The sequence below is a fragment of the Orcinus orca genome, chromosome 14 (genome assembly GCF_937001465.1).
Source record: "Orcinus orca chromosome 14, mOrcOrc1.1, whole genome shotgun sequence".
NCBI classification, from domain to species: domain Eukaryota; kingdom Metazoa; phylum Chordata; class Mammalia; order Artiodactyla; family Delphinidae; genus Orcinus; species Orcinus orca.
The window spans coordinates 47779036-47785909 of record NC_064572.1 but is presented as its reverse complement, the minus strand read 5'-3'; the positions used below and the strand labels follow the sequence as shown (position 1 = coordinate 47785909).

General features: G+C 33.5%; 1 pseudogene; it reads left to right on the top strand.

Moving 5' to 3' along the window:
• The first annotated feature begins 4006 nt into the window (after positions 1-4006).
• Positions 4007-4271, top strand: LOC101279512 (40S ribosomal protein S27-like; annotated as a pseudogene).
• The last annotated feature ends 2603 nt before the right edge of the window (positions 4272-6874 follow it).

Genomic DNA, 6874 nt, shown 5'->3' with positions numbered 1-6874 from the left:
TAATTCATGATATAATTAGCATCAGAGTGTTCAAAAGAAATCCTTTTCAAAATAGTCATTAGCCAGGGCCCTCATAAATCACTTACTTCTAAGACAGTTTTAAATAAATCCAAACTTTTGAAAGGGTTTTAGATTTTAGATTTCTAGAAGTTAGATACCACAAATGGTATTAGAAATCTATGCCAGCATTTCTCACAAATTACCCTCCAATGACGTGAACTTTAATGTAATTGGGGATATGGCCCTATCATATTCCTCTCAGGGAAATTCAAGCCACATTGTAAAAATATAACTCATTAGGAACCATAAGTATTTAACATTATCATTATCCTATGTTCATTTTGATCCCTGTCACCAGTTCTGAATTCCAAAATGGTGCTTATCTCAATCTAATAACTGCTAAGGGGCACAAAGCCAGTGAGATGCCTCTATTTTCAAAAAGAGTAGTCTGACAAAATTACCTCTATTAGTAAAATTGATGTTGCTTATGCAGAATCCACAAATTATTATTTGATGAGGCTTAAAAGTTGATTTCACCATATTTGAGAGAAACAGGTTGAAAGCAGGAAGAATTTTTTTCCCATTTAATGTTTTAGATTTTTAAAAAATACTTCTATTTTTAAATCTTTAGGAATAGAGTTCAGCCAATTAAATAAATATACTTATTGCATATTTGAAGAATTAGAACTATCTAGTGATATTTACCAAGTAGACTGCTAAATATGTGGAACTCTCTATAATAAATGTAGTTCTTCTAGCCTGATACAACACAATAGTCTCAGATACATGCAATGAATATAGATTACTATCCTTTGAAAATTTATATTTCTTATTTTGAAAGCTTATTTTTAAAGAACCTATAAGAGAGCTTAGTTTAAATATCCTGTAAATGTTATTTTATTTTTTAAAGTATTTATATATTATTTTAATTAAATTTAATTTTAATATTTTATATATTTATTTTTAGTATTGATTTTATTTACAAACTTTTTTTAAGTTTATGCAGTTGCAAACAACTATCGAGTCCCTGCCCTTAAGATGAACTCTAAGTACAATAGAATTGAAGAAACTAAGCTTAGAGGGTCAAGGGTGACTTCCTGGAAGCGTTCATGTCAAAAACAAGGGAACAGCAAATGCGAAGTTCTGGAAGCCAGAGAATTGATACATAAACAAAGAACAAAAACCTGGCAGCAGTTTAGTACTTCCAGGTACTGAAAAAAGAGGAGAAATTAATGAGGGTTTGCCTGTGATATCCACCCTATGTACCTAATATGTAACATGCAAGCAGAACAACATTGCAAAATCACCAAGAACACTCAGTGCAGAGCTTGTAGAAGGGCCTCAACATAAATTAGTTTCCACCTCTCACCAAATGCAACAAAGATAGGTTAAAATAAAACTAACTGCATTTTTCAGTGGTGAGGAAGAAGGGAGGTGGCATTTAGTGGTGTGGTAGTGAGTAGGAAACATGGCATAGCATAATAATAATAATAATAATAATAGTTCATGCAGCTTACTATGTGCCTGGTACTGTTCTAAGGACTTTAAAAGAACCATTTAAAATTCATGAAAAAGCCCTATGACGTATTGTTATCATTCTCAGTTTCCAGATGAAGAAACAGGTGAGAAATTTTAAATAACTTGCCTACGGTTGCATAGCTGAGCCAGAATTTGAAAGCTTAAATTTAAACAGCCCATTTTTTGCATCTGAACTCTACCATTCACCCACTGTGTGGTCCTGGGTGAGTAACTAACTTCACTAACATCTCTCACATTAAAAATGGGGACATAATGAGGCAATTGTGAATATTGAATTTTAAAAAATCATAAAGTTCATGAAATATTATATATCCCCAATAAAATGTTAGTTTTCCTTCCTCTTCCTACAACCCTCATGGCTCTTATCCATTTATTTAATGGTCATGTACTGACTGCCTATGAAAATATAATACTTAGCCAAAGACTTGGAAAAACACCTCAGACTGTTAACAGTCATTATCACTGAGATGAAGAATGAAAGTAGGCTGGTGTGAGATTTAACTCCTGTATACCAGTGCCAAGCCCATTAATTGGGCCTTATCCCTTTGGGAAAAAGCAGGAAGTATTAGGGAAAGTTCCCAAAACCACCACCCAGTAAGAATGAGCTCTATCATCTCCTGGACCTGAAATTATCACCAAATAGAATAGATGAGGCAGTTTGCAGGTACCAAGCATCCAGTTTACCCTAGTTCCTTTAGGTGACCTAGCCAAGTCATACAACAGGTACCAAAGACATGCAACAGGTCTGAGGTACCTTAAAAATTCTCCATTCCTCAGGCTCAATAAACTGGCTTTTATTATAACCTAAAAGCCATCTTTGTACTTTACTTTTGTTCTTTTTCTCAAACCCTTACTGTACTCCCTCTAGATATTCCATCCAGCTGGGGTCATTCTGACTTTGTCCTATTTACTGTTTATTTCCATTTCCTCTAGTATTTTTCATTTCAACTTCAATAATATGTGGTAAGGCTCTATAAAATTGATAAACAGGAGCATCTCAAAAATTTTAATAGTTTATAACCTGCTGTCATCTTGATGATCACAGCAATTTCAGTACACAACTTTAAATGCTACCTTTCATCCACCAGTCATTTCTCCACTATTTACAGAGCTACCAAACAGAATGTAATGTATATGAGAATATATATTTCACCACCTACCTTTGTTACATGTATTTTAACATGATACTCTTTTTTTTTTTTTTCTTTTTTTGCGTTACGCGGGCCTCTCACTGTTGTGGCCTCTCCCGTTGCGGAGCACAGGCTCCGGACGCGCAGGCTCAGCGGCCATGGCTCATGGGCCCAGCCACTCCGCGGCATGTGGGATCTTCTCAGACCGGGGCACGAACCCGTGTTCCCTGCATCGGCAGGCGGACTCTCAACCACTGCGCCACCAGGGAAGCCCTGATACTCTGTTTTTAATTCTGGATGTTATTTTTAAATTTTCTATTTCTTTTTTGTTGTTAAAGAAGGAAGTCCAAGAGAGAATTTTGATATGTACCCATTTGAAAACCATAGATTTATATAAAAAGCTTGACATAAATGAAGAAAGATGGGCAAAAGGAGTATGTAGTTTAGGAGAGAGAAGGTAGTTCCCAAATTTTACACTCTTTGGAGGACTTCATATCAAACATCAAACAATCTCTCATTGGTTTATGGTTATTATGTATAAAAATTCTGGTAAGCCTTTAACTTAAATATTCTCACCTAATCCTACATTATAATGTAAAAACTGTTATAACTTCAATTTTATAGATAGAGAAAAAAAGGCAAAGATAAAGAAATGTTCCCAAGTCCACACAGCTAGTAAGTATTGGAATCACTGTAAATGCAGGTTTCTCTGACTCTAGGTATTGAACTTTCAAATATTCTGTAAAATCACCATATTTGACAACATGGCAAATGACAAAATAGTAATAATAATAATAATTTGGAGTGAGAAAATCTTTGTTTAAGTCTAAGATTTCACACTTATTAGCTGAATATTCATCGAGTCCAAGCAGAGTCTCAGGATACTTCCATCCTGTGGTCACACCAACACCTGGCTCTCAAGTTCACTCTAGTATTTGTTTCCATTCCACCTAGACAAATGAACATAGAATCATGGAAAGAAATTTTTAACTGTGTGCATAACTCACTGACTAGAACTCAGTCACATGACCATTCCTAACTTCACTGGAGTCTTAAAAATGTAGTGGAGCTATGTTTCCAGGAAGAAAAGTTAGCAGGTTTGACATCAGTTAGTAGTCTCCTCCATAAAGTGTATATGTAAAGCCCCATTATTTGATTAATTAGTAGTAATTGCTACTGCTAATTTAAGCCTTTGATGCACTTGAAAATTAATAAAATAAAAATATACTTCAACGGAAAAAAAATAAAGTAATATGTGTGATTCAGAATATTAACATTTGTGGAGCTAACCAACATTGAAACAAAGAGGCATTTCAACCTTTCACTTGGTGATGACCTACCTAGGAGAACATGCCTCTTGAAAAGAATTTTCTTCATCCCTCTCCAGAAGAGAAGAGGAAACACAAGAAGAAGTACCTGGTGCAGAACCCCAATCCCTACTTCATGGATGTGAAATATCCAGGATGCTATAAAATCACCACCATCTTTAGCCATACACAAACAGTAGTTTTGTGTGTTGGCTGCTCTACTGTCCTCTGCTAGCCCACAGGAGGAAAAGCAAGGCTTACAGAAGGATGGTCCTTCCAAGGGAAGCAGCACTAAAAGCACTTTGAATCAAGATGAACGGGAAACCATCCCAATAAACACATTTTGGATTAAAAAATAAAACAGGCATTTCAATATACAAAAATGAAAAGTGAACTACCTTGAGTAGACAGCAACAAGGCATCTCTCCAAAGAAAAATGTCTTTATTTGACTAAGCTAAGGTTAAATAACCTTCACTAGAGAGAATCCCAAAGCAGGAGAGTGTGCTACATAAAAATGTTTGTTTGTTCTTTTCTTACACAATATCACTTTGCATTCCAAATACTCCAGCTAATCTCATTAAAGGTTGGTGAGGGGAAGGGAGTAAAGAGAGAATTTAATTCAGCATGTAATTATTGTTGAGCTGAAGACCATTTTTTTTCAATAAATGAGTAAACTATGAATAACGTTTCACATACTAATTGAAAAACTTCAAGTGAATCAATATTAAAAAATACCCAATTGCTATGTATACCCATATGCCTACTGCAGACACAAATTGGATGAGCATTTTCTGACTTCCTGAGAAATTATCTATCTATATCAAAATATGTATCTATAGATTCATATCCATAAAATATGTGTGCATATCTACAAATTCTCAAAATATTCTGAAAATATTTATGAAACTCAATATCAACAAAAAAAGGATCACATTTAATAGATGAAAGACAAATATGGGCTGAATTGAGGTACCCTCAAAAGCCAGAATTAGATTTTACTCTAAAATCTAAACTAATAAAATGTGTATCGAAAATACAGGATTAGCCATAAATGAGAGTAAAACAAGATATTGTGAATAAGTGAGTAATGGACTAGTTTGGTAAAGTTCAGCACTTTAATTCCTATGATATAAGGATTCACTGCTTGCTATGCAGAAAACTGGTTTATGTTCTTCACATGAGAAAAATTAAAATGGTAGAAAAGTGACCAATCATGAGAGTCGAGGTGGGGGGTGGGAAGAGTGTGTTGATTCTGCTCATTTAGCATGGTTCAAGGTTCAAAGTGGATGGAGTTCTGGCCAATCCAACATTAGCAATCTGATTGCACAGGTTAGGCTTTACCTGAAAGATATTTAAATCAGCTAATTGATTCCTTGTTCTCCACTTAAACTTCTTAAGAAGGTTTCTTCCAATGTATTTTCCCTACAGAAAGAGAATATGCTAGAGAAGCTGAATTAAACATTCTGATTCACTTGACAGATTAATTTCTTTTTGTAAATGAACAATGACATTTTCATTCATACATATCAGTGGTTTATACCCATCAGTAGCTGTGAATATGAGTCTGTGCACAGAGACAGCTTTCCTCTTAAATTGCAAACAAACTGATCCTGGGAGACTGTTATCCATTCCTTGAACTGTGATGAATCCACCAAAGAAAATGCTACTGGGTTTCTGAGCAGCCAGTCCCTCTTCCCCATGTGACATAACCTTGTTCTGGTGTACTTGTTTCTTGGAAAAGTTTTAATTGCTAATTTTTGTTTTGCTAATTGTCTAATTTACTTTAACCTCAACATTTAATTCTAGAATATTGTGAGATTGTTTAATTTATGGGTCATTAAGTTCTAGATGTTTTTTCCCTTTTTTTCTTGCTTCTTGTTTTAGGACACGAACATATAAAAGAAGATGAAGTACACATGAATGATTACTAAGTGAAATCTGTATATTTTTTATCTTACTGAAAGATTAGAGAAGTTGACTAATACTATTATATATGTACTTTAAGGGCTATTATTAATTTTCAATTATAGTACTTTTATATTTGCTCCCAATGTTATTTGCAATTTTTTGATCGTCAGAATTGTTAATTAGCATATGTTTTATAGCATCATGGATCCTGATTCCAGAAGTATCAGGAGCTCTTTCAAGAAATTAGATGATCCATCACCACTGCCTTCATCCAAACAGACTATTTAAGGTAAATCACCTTTTCCATTTATTAGCTGGGAAACTTCTGGTAATCATTTTAAGTTTTCTGTCTTCAGCATGAGTAAGCAAGGCATTTGTAGGACTAAATATGTACATAAGGTAAAACTATGCCAAAAATTTTTTGAAAGTGATTTTTGTATGCAAATGATAAATTTATTGCTAATGAGAGACATCAGATTTTTATAACCTTCCTAAACTAAATAACTGTCATGAGGTGATTATAATTATATGCATAAACCATAATTATTCATTGTATGATGTTGAGTCAACAGCAAATTTTCAGATGTTTATGAAACATATTAATATTATATGTATATTATCAATCAAATCAGTCTTAAATTTTAACTACATCTTCAATTTTTCCAAGATTAAATAAAAACTGTTTACAGGATAAATGTGACATGAAAATTTTGCTTTTTATATTCTCATGCTAAAACTTAAAATAATGTTAGTTCTTTAACACATTTCCAGAATGGCATTAACCTGATATTTTTCAAGATTAAATTTTATTAAAGAAACTTATGCATGTCCTAGTTTAGGATAAGCTTAAATGCTAAAATAAATCTCCCTAAGTTTAATGTTCTAAAAATAATTTAAGTTACTATCCTAGAGAACTACTAATAATTTTATGGTATTCATAAAAAAGCAAATACACTCTAAGTAAGAGTACAAAAAATGCCTGGAATTAT